The sequence below is a fragment of the Mauremys reevesii genome, linkage group 7 (assembly GCF_016161935.1).
Source record: "Mauremys reevesii isolate NIE-2019 linkage group 7, ASM1616193v1, whole genome shotgun sequence".
In the NCBI taxonomy this organism is placed as follows: Eukaryota; Metazoa; Chordata; order Testudines; family Geoemydidae; genus Mauremys; species Mauremys reevesii.
In genome coordinates, this window is record NC_052629.1 from 84,016,916 (window position 1) to 84,031,356 (window position 14,441).

The window sequence follows — 14,441 nt, forward strand, 5'->3', positions numbered from 1 at the left end:
AAACTACAAGTTTCTGAATAAGTATAATCTTAAAGGTGATAACAGCCAAAGGAACTTGTTTAGATGTACACAATCTACGACATAGTCAGGCAAACTGGCTATTGCAGGATCTCTCAACAACAAGGAGACAGTTGTAAATAATATAAAGGGCATTCTTTATTTAGACTACTGGACTTGAAGTTCTCCCGGGCTCTATATCACCCAGACTAACTGCAATTAAACAGCCCCTTAGCCCGAGCCCAAGTCAGCTGGCATGGGCCAGCCACAGGTTTTTAATTGCAGAGTAGACATAGACCTATAGTAATACATGTCTTGGTAAAAACTACATAATTTCTTAAGATCTTAGAGGTCCCTGTAAACAGGGATCTCTCCTCACAATCTTTAAAACAGTCAAAGGGTAGCAATTAGAACTGATCATATTCTTCTCCCCTTCTTTATGTATTAATAATCAGGCTTTCCAACAGGGCTATATCCTTAAACTGTCAGCTCCACTAATTAATGTCTGGCACTGTTTTGAAGAACAGGTTATACCATGTGTTCCTGCATTATTTAAATTAACTCAACAAGCTTTTCTTCCATCTAATTTCTGGGTTCTGGCCAACCACTAAAAACTGGATGAAACTGGTCAATTTTATCTTTTTAAAAGAATACAGAGAACAAACACATACTCTGTATCTGGACTACTTTCTTTGTCCTGTAAAAACTTATAATGCAAATTATATCAAACTGTTATCAAATAAGTGTTTAATTTTTCATGCTAGCAACAATCATCCTTAAACATTAACTTCCTTATAAATCAGTTTTGCAAAAGTTACCCAATGTAGATAAACTGAGCAGAGTAAAACAAAGTAAAAGTGGAATTCCATCTACATTCAGTGATCTGGGACAGATCAAATCTTTCTGTATGTCCTAATGGCTGAAGGTCCAGTTGCAGCCCTTGCTGGTTCATTTCTGGAGCTATTGAAGTCTGGTTCTTCTGCTACAAGTGGAGGGGAGTGGCTGTTATACTAGCTTTGCAGCAAACAGATTAGCTTACTTAGAATGTGTTTTTTAGAAAGGCCCAACTCAAATTTATTTCATGGTGATTCTCAGAGCAATTTGGTATTTTCCATTTTAACAAGAGCTATGATTGCTACTCTTACCAATTATCTACATTCAGAAAGAGAAACAGCTGTAGGAATGACTCAGCTCAGACTATTATGCATGTAATAATTAGGTTTTCAGCCCTTATTATGGAGGGTGATAAAAACATATCTTGCAACTTTAAGAATCACTGTCAATAAGCAATATTTTGTTGCATAATCACTCCATTTGATTGACATTGCTTTTTGTTGGTGCAGAAATGCATGTAAAATTCTTATGAAGCTGTCAAAGAAATTCAACATTTCATACTATAAAGCATAGAATATATATTCAAAATTGTTTCGTGTGTTCCAGCAAGCAGCACGCGTAAGTTCATCATTGGCAGTTAAAACAGGTAGGAGTTCTCACTTCAAGTCTACAGAATTTTTCCAGTTTGAAGAGTTGGAATATCTCTTAAGTAGTGAGATTTTTAAACTTAGTCTCTCCATCCCCCATTATTTGCTTTACTCTCCCTTTCCTTTGGGAATATGGCTGCAAAGAAGGGAAAGGATCTGACTGAGCAAAATAATTTTCCATTGTGCAAAAGACCAGGGAAACTGCAAGACACCCCTGAAAAAACTTATTTGCATCCTGGAAATTGAGCTGTGCAAGAACTGGAATTTCTGTTTTGCAGAATATTCCACAATTTCAAGATTTATTTGATTCCAAATTGGAATAAAAACAAAAATTTGAAATTTACCACTGAAAAATGTTTTCAAAAAAATTATTGTCCGTAGATGCATTTTGTTTCAATTTTGACTTTTAATAAAAATAAAATTTGAAATGAAAAATAGTATTCCATTCCAAAACCACCAACATGGATTTTTCAACCTTGTTAAACCCAATATTAATTTTTATGCTGTGTTATTGTATCCATGTTGGTCCCAGGATATTAGAGACAAAAGTGGGTGAGGTAATATATTTTATTGGACCAATTTAATATTCAATTGTCGATTGATGAAATTTTGTCGAAACATGTTTCCTTGGAAAGTTTCTGTTTCAATTAACTGTCGTTTTTGGATGGGAAACATTCCATCAGAAAATTTTTGACCAGCTCAACCTGGAAGCTAGATGGATTCTGTCTACGGGCAGAAAGATCCAATGAGGGTGGAGAAATACTTTGTTATTAATAAGCTTACTCCCCTTCCAGGTTCTACATTAAATGAATCACTAATATGATTCCTGAATCAGGAATCAAGAAAGTAAAGATATCACCTTTGTTCAAAATGTACTTATTGTAAGAGGTACCAGATTAACATCCCTGGAAAACAAAATTCTCTATACACAGAATAACCAGCAAATGGAGTGTAACTTTTTACAACATCATCACGCTCACGCCATGACAATGTGCCACAATTCTGATCTAGAGATCCACTTCTGGGAGTGAGAAGAATTTAGACTCCCTGCCCACTGGCTCCTCAATACCTCTGTCAGCAATGTCAACAATAGCACCAATTAGCAGCAGTTCTAGTGGGGGTTTGTGTGTGATGATGCTTAGGAACTGAGCTGATAAAAAGGCTGAGTTTAGAATGTACATAATTACACATAATATTAATAGTCACAGAAGCTGACACGGCTTCAAGTCCATAGTAGGAACTGTGAGCACATTTACAGCTTTCTTATGCAGCACTTGAAACTCATGTTGTCTTGGAGACCTACTGCTACATCCAGGATTACAACTTAGTTCTTCCACTATTTAGTGCCTCTCCATGCTGACACAGTAATGAGCGACACTGAATTTTTATATTACTATTTTTCTATTCCATCCAAATGCCACCACTAATGACTGGCTTTCAGCAATGGCTCTAATATTCACTTCCAAAGTCCTTGACTCTTTAGCACAACTGTTGGGGCTGGCTAAGCCATGTTAACATGTACATTTAAAATAAAAATGTAACTGTATGGAAGCTAATTTCAGACCATGAAAATCCCCCCAAATCTAGCTCAGTATCAAAGGTCACACAGGAAGAGGTTTTGCTTTAAACAACATATTTCCCCAATACTCAAGTGGGAAGAGACTGTAGCTTTCATACCATTTTAGCTGAGAGAAAATATGGCCATATAAACATCACTAGAGAAACAACTCAGACACTGACATTTGAAGTAGTAAAGAAGCAAATGGCCAAATAATTATATCTTTGTCAGTACCATTTTATTCCTTGCAGAAGTGCTGTAGGTGATAATTGACATTGTCATGATGTAAACAGTAATTGCCTCTGGGCACTAATGTGAAACATGTGCTGCCTTTGAGTCATCCCCAACCTTTATAAATGAGCAGCATAATCTTGGCAGCAGTCATGTCATGTATTAGTCAACAGCTTAAGCACTGTATTTTGTCTGATTCAGCTGAGGCAAGAGTACCCTTTTTCATCCTATGATCCCATGTTACATCTTTATGCACAAGCAATTGAATTAGAAGTCACTAGTCTTATCCCACTGGAATTAGCAGAATTTTCCTTTATAAATCAAAGTTCAAGCAAAAGATAGCTTTTCAAATATTGTTTCTCACATCTATTTTCTACGTCAAATGTATGCTGAAATATACTTGCATGAGACAACTACAGTACATTTTGTTTACACAATGGATCCAGTCTCGTATTTCTTCAACATCCAAAACTCCTGTTACACAAAGTACAGGCACTAATACACAGGACTGCAATGAAGGATTTATATTTAATAAAAATTCCTTTATGTAATGCTGAAGTCATACAATTGAAGCAATGCAAAGTGGGGAAACAAAAAATGAAGGTCACAATAGTCCAAAGACTTCATGCACATCCTTCAAACAATGCAAGTAGTCCTGTGGACTTCAAAGGGACCGCTAACACAGTAAAGCTAAGCACAGGTATAATTTTTTGCAGGACCAGGGCCTAAGTCTCCAACACTGATAACGCCTCAATGAGGACAGTGTTCCGGTTTTGAAATTTAGTGACTTCTGCTGGAGCCACTTCTAAAAAAATACAGCTAGAATATTTTCCAACACAGAAAAATGGCTGAAGATTTTTATCAAAATAATCAGATTTCTACTTCAGACAGACACCAAATATAGAAACTTTCATCCCAAAAGATCTAAATATTAAAAACTCAAGTGGAAAATAAAGAGTTATAATAGAAACCAGAAAAATGTAAAATCTGTGTGTATAAGTGTAAAATATTACACATTGCATATGCACATTAAGGGCCAAATTCAGAAGTGATGTTAGGTGACTTACATTAGACTACCTTATGCATCAGTAGAGCAAGTGTGAATTGGGCTGAAGTAGTTTTGAAAAAACTTTTACTAAGATTTGCTGTTTTGTCCTTCCTTGTTAAAGTATTACTAGAAAATACATGCCTATTGTAAGTAGAAAATAAGGCTTGGTTCCCCTACATCAGGTCAATGTAAGGCAGGGCTGCCCGGGGGGGGGGCAAGTGGGCCAATTTGCCGCAGGCCCTGGGCCCCGCAGGGGCCCCGCGAGCCCTGGCCCGGCGGCAGTCCAGGTCTTCGGCAGCAGGGGGCCCTTCAGTGATGCCAAAGATGCAGAGCGACTAAAAGCCCCCCGCCACCAAAATGCCACCAGAGACCTGGACCGCCGCCGGGTGAGTACAAGCGCCGCAGCTCCCCAGCTTTGCCCCAGGCCCCCTGTATCCTCTGGGTGGCCCTGATGTAAGGTGTCTTGCATTGACCTAGTTGTCCATGTGTCATCAGTTAAATTTGATTCACACCAATATAAGCACCCCATTATGGCAACACAGTAACACCACCTCACCCAGCACGTTGAGCTACAGTCAATCGTACTGAGGTCAATGCAGTGAAGTGTAGATACTGCCTTACCTATATTGACCCTATATCCTCCAGCAGCTGTCCTATAATGCCCTATACCAACTGCTCTGGTTATAATTGTGAACTCCACTGCCCAGGGGCCATGGAGACTGGAAGCCTCTCCTTTAAAACCCTGTGATTTTTGAAATGCCTTTTCCTGATTGTCCAGCTTGGCAACACACCTAGCAGCTCTCCATTCTTGTGTGCAACTGCCCAGCTGCCCATGTTTGCTACACGCTCCAGGCATGCTCCATTCTGGAGTTGACAGGAGATACTGGATCTCCTGGGCTGTGGGAAGAAGAGGCTGTGCAGGCACAGCCATGGACCAGATGTAGAAATGTGGACAGGGGATGCAAGAGAGTACGAGAGGGATCAGCAACAGTGCTGTGTGCAAGCAAAGAAATTGTGGCATGCATATCAGAAGGCCAGGGAGGCCAACAGTCAATCTGGTTCAAAGTTTAAGACCTTATGCTTTTACAAAGAGCTGCATGCCATATCTGGCAGAGACTCCACCACCATACCACTGTGGATACCTCTGAGGCGCCTGAGACACAGATTCCCGATGTGAACAGTGAGGATGAGGAGGAGATGGGGGACATGCAACTTTCTAGCTATGCCGTGAGCCAGGACCAATTTGAGACTCCACCACAGTCCAGTCAGCCTGGCAGTGAAGCACAGGCAAGCTCGATGCAGGGGAAGGAACGCGGATAAGTCTGTAAATGAATTTCCCATTATGATGTACGATGGCAACTGGGGATTGGATCAGGCAGAAAACAGGTACTGTGCAGTGGAGGATGAGAGCAGTCTAATTGCTGGCACTCTTAGTGTCCACTGCAGATAACAGCCAAAAAGGGGCTTGCTCCCAAAGGGAAAAAAAAAGAGAGAGACAGACACCTGGGATTTTGCTGGTGGGCCTTATGTCTGCTGGAGAAAGGAGATCTGAAGCTTGTGCATACCAAGGTCCCCCCTTTTTCATACCTTCTGTTCCCCTCATGGGTATCAGGGTAAAGAGGATTCAGAAGAATGAGCAGAATCCAAGGGCTAAGCTGAGGAGAGTCTAACCCAAGTTACAGGTTAAATGTTGGGAGCCCTGTAACCCTGCACTGGTCCCACTTAAATGCCTGGTATGTAATAGAGCATTAATAAAGTTGTGGCCTCGTGCTTAAATCCATCCATGTGTCTATATGCATTCACTTGCATCTCCTGCTCAAAACAAGCTGTCATGTATGTGAAAGAATTCATATACATTTTCAGAGCCTACTCACACTGATTGCTACCTTTCAGATATCAGTAGGGTAAACTGTCCCTAGAAACTGAAAGACCATGGAAATGTGTAGATAGTCATACAAGCTTGAACTGAATGAAGTTAAAATGATCTTCTAGGAACATATTTTTCTACATGGTAGTTTCATTTTACTTTCAATAGGGTAGTTCTGAGATGCTGTGTGACTTGAAGTCATTCTCTAGTAGTTGGTTCAGCCTCAATAGTAGGGTGAGAATGGTGGGTACATGTTACCTTACATACACTTTCAGTTTGAAGCACAGTTTATTGCAGGTGGGCAATGTGTGAGCAAGATATGAGCAAAGTCTCATAGTGAGATTCAGTGTGGCAAGAGATGCTGTAGTTTGTGATTTAGGGTAGCATGAAGCTACGACTTCTTAAGAGGAAGTGGGCATTAAATCAGCAAATGTCTAGGTTTTTATTCTAATGCTTATGGGAATAAAATCCAGATCTGCACTGCAAATCCTCAGTATTTTTATAGCATAGTTTATTACTGTATTTCTTGATGACAATTTTGTTGTTTCAGTTGCCTTTCTAGAAATTCTGAAATAGGCTGTGTATAAGTGAGTGGATACATGTCATCACCCACAATAAATTCACAGCATGGTATTGATGCTAAGGATATGATCTCTCCAATATGCCAGCAAGAATAACGTCACATGTTTGTATGACATGATGGGATGCATTCTTCAGTGGAAGTGTAAAGAGTATAAATTACATTCACACAGTTTCAAAACCTTAAAACTAGATTATCTATCTTGGGAGTCAGCAGTCCAGAGGCTTCAAAATAAGACAGGTGTAAGTCTCAAACGGTGGGTAGCCAAACCAGAACAGACTCTGAAAGAGCAGATGTGTTGCACAGCCCTGTTCACAGTAGACATTCACACCATGCAGGATTAGACACTGATGTGTATTTATATTGCTTTTACTGTCAAAATACCAAATTCTTGATACTTTGTCTTCTCTTTAATACATTGTAATAACTATCAATACTCACATGTGTGCTCTACTCATTGCTGGAATGGTGCCTCCTCCTGGCTGTTCTGGGGATTCGCTCCATGAGACCAATGCCTCTTCCTGCGGTCGCATGCCGTTTCTCTGCCTCTCACTCTCAGGCCACAGCCCTACTCTCACTTCATTAACTGTTGCTCCCTCTTAGTGATTTGGCCCTCTGGCGAGGTCACTCAACATTTCCCCCCTTCCAGGGTAGAGTCCTTCAAAATCTCTCCTGTTCAAGGGGCATCCAGAAGTCCCCACGCCTGGTATCCTGATCCTGTCACCCCTGCAGGAGAGAGATCACTTGATCATTGCCTGTTAGGCAGGGGCGGCTCTAGGAATTGCGCCGCCCCAAGCAGGGCGGCACGCCGCAGGGGGGTGCTCTCCCGGTCGCCGGTCCCGCGGCTCCGGTGGACCTCCCACAGACATGCCTGCGGATGCTCCACCGAAGCCGCGGGACCAGCGGACCCTCCGCAGGCATGCCTGCGGGAGGTCCACCAGAGCCGCCTGCCGCCCTCCCGCGGCATGCCGCCCCAAGCACGCGCTTGACGCGCTGGGGTCTGGAGCCAGCCCTGCTGTTAGGTTCACTCCCTCTGGGGCACCTGGCACTGGCCACTGTCGGTAGACAGATACTGGGCTAGATGGACCTTTCATCTGACCCGGTACAGCCGTTCTTATGTTCTTATGTTCAGTGACTCAGGCAGCCTTCCAATTCACTGTCCCACCGGTGCCACTTCCCCAGCCCTCGACCCTGAGTTCCAGCCCAGGGACCCTACAACATGGAGCCAAGGTCTGTTCAGTCCCCAACCTTGCTGCTAATTCGCTGGGCTACTTCCTACCCCATGTCCCATCCCACGGGCTCTCTTCTCCACCCTGCTCTCTTCAGGGTACACCCTTCCCTCTGAACCAGGCTCTCAGGGTACTACTTTTTCCCTGTGTTCCCTCTTTCCCTCTCTACTAAACAGAGGGTGACCGCAAACTTCCTCCAAGCAATCCCTTGCTGCTGCCAGCTTCCTGTCTTTACGCTAGCCCAGCCCACCTTTGCTCAGGAGAGTTTCCTCATAATTACGGCTTTACTCTCATCCTTAATTCTCCCAGCCTGCTAATTGGGTCCACCTTGTTTACCTCAGCCCTTTTAGAGCCAGTGTGCGGGGTATATCCCATCACACCTTGTACTGTGTATATATAAAGACACCTAAAGAGGGGTGTGTGTGTGGGGGGGGGGTGTATTCTTCCAACAGCAGCACAATCTTTAGGTGCCTTTCAGGGGCTGAAATAGCCAACTAATCAAGTAATTTAGCTACATACTTAAATGGTCTACCTATGCCATCTAATTTTAATTCTCATACACATTAATCTCTGCTCCTAGATAGAATCTGAATCAGGTATAAACATTTACTTTACTTTTCATGTATCACTACTCAGATTCTTGCATAATGTGCACAGTACTCAAAGATACACACAGATTTAAGTTTGTAGGGAAAATAGTACATTGTGTGAAATTAGAAATGGTATGTGATGAACATACATTTTAAGACCATATCAAATTCAAAAATACAAGGGGCAAAATGGTTGTGCATGCAACCCTAATTTTTGTATTTCTTGACTTGAGTGCTTAACCACGCAACTCCAACATTCTTAATGTAACTTTGTATGGAATTTTAAAAGGATAAAGTAGAGGACATAAATGTTTGTCTCCTAGACTAGAAAGCTCTGCTGGCTTGCCAAAAATAAAAATTAAAAAAAAATCAATGGACACTGATCAAATGGTCCCACCCACATCTTGGGAGGTCTGCAGGAAGATAAGTCTCCAGTGCATCTCAGAAGGTCTATAGAGCAGGACAGCACTTCTGTAGAGATATTTGGGAATTACCCCATTCAACAGAACTCTGCCACACAGATTCACAAGAGGAGGCTGAGAGATGCTTACAATATGGGCAGTAGTGGAGGGTGTCTTTTAAAGGTCTCCAAGATCTGCAGTTAGCCACTCACACATATTCAGTGCAGACTTCCTTAGCCACAGTTTACAAGCTTAATAAAAGATGCCATACAAAATGTACTATGCATGCACATCAGTTTTAAAAGGCTTAAAATTATGTAAACATCAAAAATAATCTTCATCCCAGCGCTCAAGAGTAATTCTGTGCAATGACTTAATTGTTAGTCTATGGGAAAGCACATACAGAACTGGGTTCTGTTTCCACAACACACAATACAGTACCCTTATCCTTCGTACATAATATGATGAAATACACAGGACATCACCAATACTGTTGTACTCATTTAAAAATGAAGCTTTGTTTCATATAATTAATCTCTCACAGAAGAGGAGGTTACTCACCCTGTGCATTAACTGATGTTCTTTGAGATGAGTGTCCCTGTGGGTGCTCCACTCCAGGTGCTGGTGCGTTCCTGTGCCTTTGCTTGGAGATTTTTGCAGCAGTACCTGTACCGGCCACTCATGTGCAGAGCCTGCCCCCCCGCTCTGAGTATACCTTAATAGTACGCATGCATGACCGGTCTCCTCAGTTCCTTCTTTACAACAGAGGTACCCCAACTCCAAAGTAGAGGGGAGGAGGGTAGGTAGTGGAGCACCCACAGGGACACTCATCTCGAAGAACATCAGTTACTGCACAGGGTGAGTAACCTCCTCTTCGAGAGAGAGATGTCCCTGTGGGTGCTCCACTCCAGGTGACTTAAAAGCAGTGTGTCTCAAGGAGGTAGGGACTTTGGATCTGATAGGAATTCAGTAGATAATACAGCTCTGCCCAATCGTGTATGAGAGAGAGGGCCTTGAGTAAGGGCATAGTGTTTAACAAATGTGTGTTCAGAGGACCAAGTGGCTACTTTACAGATGTCAGCCAGGGTAACTTTGCGTAAGAAATCTACAGAGGTAGCTACAGATCTAGTGGAATGAGTTCTGATGCAGGCTGGAGGTGTAACTTAAAAAAAAAAAAAGGTAATAATTGGAGATATACCAATCTCCTAGAACTGGAAGGGACCTCGAAAGGTCATCGAGTCCAGCCCCCTGCCTTCACTAGCAGGACCAATTTTTGCCCCAGATCCCTAAGTGGCCTCCTCAAGGATTGAACTCACAAGCCTGGGTTTAGCAGGCCAATGCTCAAACCACTGAGCTATTCAACAACCTTTTGAAAGCTATTCAAAACTTTCTTTATCTGATAACACAATCGGATGCAGTCAGAAATCCAGTTTGAAAGTCTCTGGGCAGAAATAGGTGTCCCTTTGGAACGCTCCGCGATGGAGACAAAAAGTCTAGAAGAGCTTCTAAAAGGTTTGGTTCTATCCAAATAGAAAGACAAGGCCCTGCGTACATCTAACATATGCATTGTGGCTTCGAAAGAGTTTGCATGTGGTTTTCGAAAGAAGGTCGGTAGGTGTATTGGCTCATTAATGAGGAATGAACCTTTGGAAGAAATTTGGGGTGTAATCCAAGGGTAACCTTGTCCTTGAAAAATAGTGTATATGGTGAATCTACCATAACAGCTGCTATTTCTCCTGCCCGTCTGGCGGAGGTAATTGCCACTAAAAATGCTGTTTTCATAGAGAGGTGTAAAAGGGAGCAAGTGGCTAGGGGCTCAAATGGTTGTTGAGTTAGGCAGGATAATACTAAATGAAGGTCCCACGGAGGGGTAGGCGGTTTAATGTCTGAGTATAGGGTTTGGAGTCCCTTGAGGAAAACGCTTGTTGATCAGACGAGCAAAGACAGAGGTATTGTTGATTCTGTCATGAGAGGTTGTAATAGTAGCTAAATGGACTCTGATGGAGCTGAAAGAAAGGCCAGATTGCTTAATGTCCAATAGGTAGTCAAGTATGAGCGGGAGAGGTACCGATGTGGGAGAAAGTTGTTTAGGTGAACACCATTGTGTGAATTGTTTCCACTTTTGTAGATAGCTGGTATGAGTAGATTGTGTTCTGCTGTGTAGGAACACTCTGAACTTGGTCAGAGCAAGCTAGTTTTGGGAGAACCATATAGGAACCAGGCTTTGAGGTAAAGCATGGACAGGTTGGGGTGAAGAAATCGGCCGTGTTGCTGTGATAAGAGGTTCAGAGTGAGGGGCAATGAAATTGGTGGTCGAATTGACATTCTAGTGAGGAACAGAAACCATGGTTGTCTGGGCCACGACGGGCAATCAAGATCACCTTGGCATGATCTGTTCGTATCTTTGTCATAACTCTGTGGAGAACCAGTATAGGGGGGGAAGCGTAGAGTAAGTTCCGGTGCCATGAGACCATGAATGAGTCTCCCAGGGAATGTTTGCCGAGTCCTGCCCTGGAGCAAAATTCGGAACATTTCGTGTTTTTCGCAGTTGCGAAAAGGTCTATGGTTGGGTGACCCCCAAATGCGGAATATGCTGTGGATGATTGTCTCATTTATCTCCCATTCATGATCCCAGGGAAAGCGTCTGCTTAATTCGTCCACTGTGGTATTCATAACTCTGGGAAGATAGGCAGCTGATATCCGGATGTTGTTTGCAAGGCACCAATTCCAGAGCTTCATAACCTCTGTGCAAAGCGAGTGAGAGTGAGCTCCTCCTTGCCTGTTTACATAGAACAAGCAGGCAATGTTGTCTGTCATTATGCATACATGTTGATTCCTGATTAGTGGGAGGAAGTGATGGCAGGCATTGCGTATGGCTCGAAGTTCTAGGACATTTATGTGCAGGGAGGTTTCCGTTGAAGACTATAGCCGCTGGACTGTGTGGTGAGACATGTGTATGCCCCACCCTGTGAGGGATGCATTGGTAGTCATTATGAGGGATGGAGCGTCCTGGAGAAAGGGGACTCCAGAGCAGAGGTTGGAGGGAACTGTCCACCATAGTAGAGAGTCTTTGACTCGGAAGGGTATGGAAAGAGGCTTGTTTAGAGCATGCACATTTGGTTTGTAAACCGTGGCCAACCGAGCTTGGAAGCACCTCATGTACAGGCGTGCATTTAGGACCATGAAAGTGCACGAGGCCATGTGACCTAGTAGTTGTAGGCAGTCTCGGGCAGTGACCTGGGGACTGTTGCGAAGTTTTGTGGCCAGAAGTTTTATGGTGTTGAATCGGTCGGGTGGGAGAGATGCCAACCCCGTTCGGGAATTGAGGTATGCTCCTATGAACTCCAGGTGCTGAGTAGGACGTAATGTGGATTTGTTTTTGTTTATTTATAGACCAAGAGATAGGAAACAATACATGGTGAGCCGCGTAAATCGGAGAGCTTCATCGAACATTGAGGCTTTGAGGAGGCAATTGTCGAGGTAAGGAAATATTATGACTCCTTCTCCTTATTTCCTGAGGTAGGCGGTGACTACGGCTAGGAGCTTGGAGAAAACTCCAAGTGGTGGTGGAAAGTCTGAAAGGTAGAACCCTGTATTGAAAATGTGTCGAGCCGAGGGTAAAACGAAGGAAACATCTGTGGGCTGGATGTATAGTGACATGAAAATAGGCGTCCTGTAGGTCGAGGGCTGAAAACCAATCGCCCTGCTCCAGCACTGGGATTATGGTGGTGAGAGTAACCATCTTGAACTTTTGCTTTTTGATAAATTTGTTGAGCGCCTGAAATCGAGGATCGGTCACCATCCCCCAGTTTTCTTTTCTATTAAGAAGTAATGGGAATAAAAGCCCTTCCCTCTGTGTCGTTTGGGCACAAGTTCCACTGCTCCCAACTGAAGGAGATGTTGTACTTCTTGGAAGACCAGTGGCTCGTGAGAGGGGTTCCTGACGAGGGACGGGGAGGGTGGGTGGGTGGGAGGCAGGGAGCGGAAGGGAATAGAGTAGCCAACTGTGACAAGCTCTATAACCCACTTGTTGGTGGTAATGCTCTGCCATTGGTGGGAGAATGGCCGTAGGTGGTGTCCAAAAATAGGGCCATGGGGTGTAAGCGCTGAAGTGGGAATGTTGTTTTTTAGATCCTCGACCAAAATTTCAAATCTGCTTATTAGTTGGAGGGGGCTGAGGCGTTACCGAAGAATTGAGATGACGGCGCTGGTATCTGGGTCTCCGGCATTGCTGTTGTTGTTGTTGTTGCTCCTGTGATCTATGGAAGTGCTGTGTATATGCGGGATAGCGTGGACGGTGGTAAGGTTGAAATCTATAATGTCGCCTTCTGGTCATAGGGGTTTGGATTCCTAAGGACCGGAGGGTTGCCCTTGAGTCCTTCATTGAATGAAGTACATAATTCATGGTGGAAGCAAAGAGTTTGTCACCATCAAAGAGAAGATCTTCAATGGTACTCTGGACCTCTCGTGGAAAGGAAGAGGAGGAGAGCCATGAACCTCTGCACATGACCACTGCTGTGGCGGTGTATCTTGCTGCAGTATTGGCTGCATCGAGGGCCGCTTGAAGAGCGGTACATGATATGATTTGTCCCTCAGAGACTAGAGCTGTGAATTGTTGCTTCTTTTCATCTGGAATGTCATCAATAAAGTCTATGAATTTGTTATAGTTCTTGTGGTCATACTTTGCGAGAACTGCAGTATAATTAGCAATACAAAATTGTAGCATTGAAGATGCATATACTTTATGTCCAAGGAGGTCCAAGCATTTACTGTCTTTGTTGGATGGGGTGGAGCGGGAATACTGCTGTTTGGCCCTTTGGCTGGCTGTATCTACTACCAACGAGTTTGGCACTGGATGGGTAAAAAAGACTTCAGAGCCCTTAGAAGGGATGAAGTACTTGCGATCCGCTCGTTTACAGGTAGGTAGGCTTGTAGCGGGGGTCTGAGCGGGGGGGCAGGCTCTGTGCATGCGTGGCCGGTATGAGTACTGCTGCAAAAATCTCCGAGTGAAGGCGCAGGGACGCACCAACACCTGGAGCGGAGCACCCACAGGAACATCTCTCGAAGAAGAACTACAGAAAGTGATGAGACTTCTTCAAATTAGTTCATATCTACAACATTCCCTTATGTTTCTGAACCTCCAGTGTCAGATACCAGATATTTTTTCACTTTAAATAGTCAGGACTTAACAGCTTTCTTATACTTTGTATGTAAAAATTTAAGTGTAGAGCTGGGTGATATTTTTGGGCCAAAACTTTGTTCTGTAAAAAAAAATGCAGATTCAGGTCAATGAACACATTTTGCACATTAGTATCAAATTTGCCAATTATAGTAATAAAAAAAAGATTCTGAACAAAAATTAAAATATTGTTACATTTTCAAAACATTTTGATTTTTTTATTCAAATGACTGTTTCAAATTTTACCCCAAATATTCCAGAAATCACACAAGTGAGAGGA

At 43.2% G+C, this 14,441-nt stretch overlaps 1 long non-coding RNA gene across 1 annotated transcript in view; it reads right to left on the reverse strand.

The window, feature by feature from the left end:
• Window positions 1-4,633: 4,633 nt before the first annotated feature.
• Window positions 4,634-14,441, reverse strand: part of LOC120409044 — a 50,418-nt gene continuing 40,610 nt past the window's right edge. Inside the window, exon 3 of the long non-coding RNA XR_005601077.1 lies at window positions 4,634-7,488. This is a non-coding gene — a long non-coding RNA (uncharacterized LOC120409044). The remainder of the gene's footprint in view (window positions 7,489-14,441) is intronic.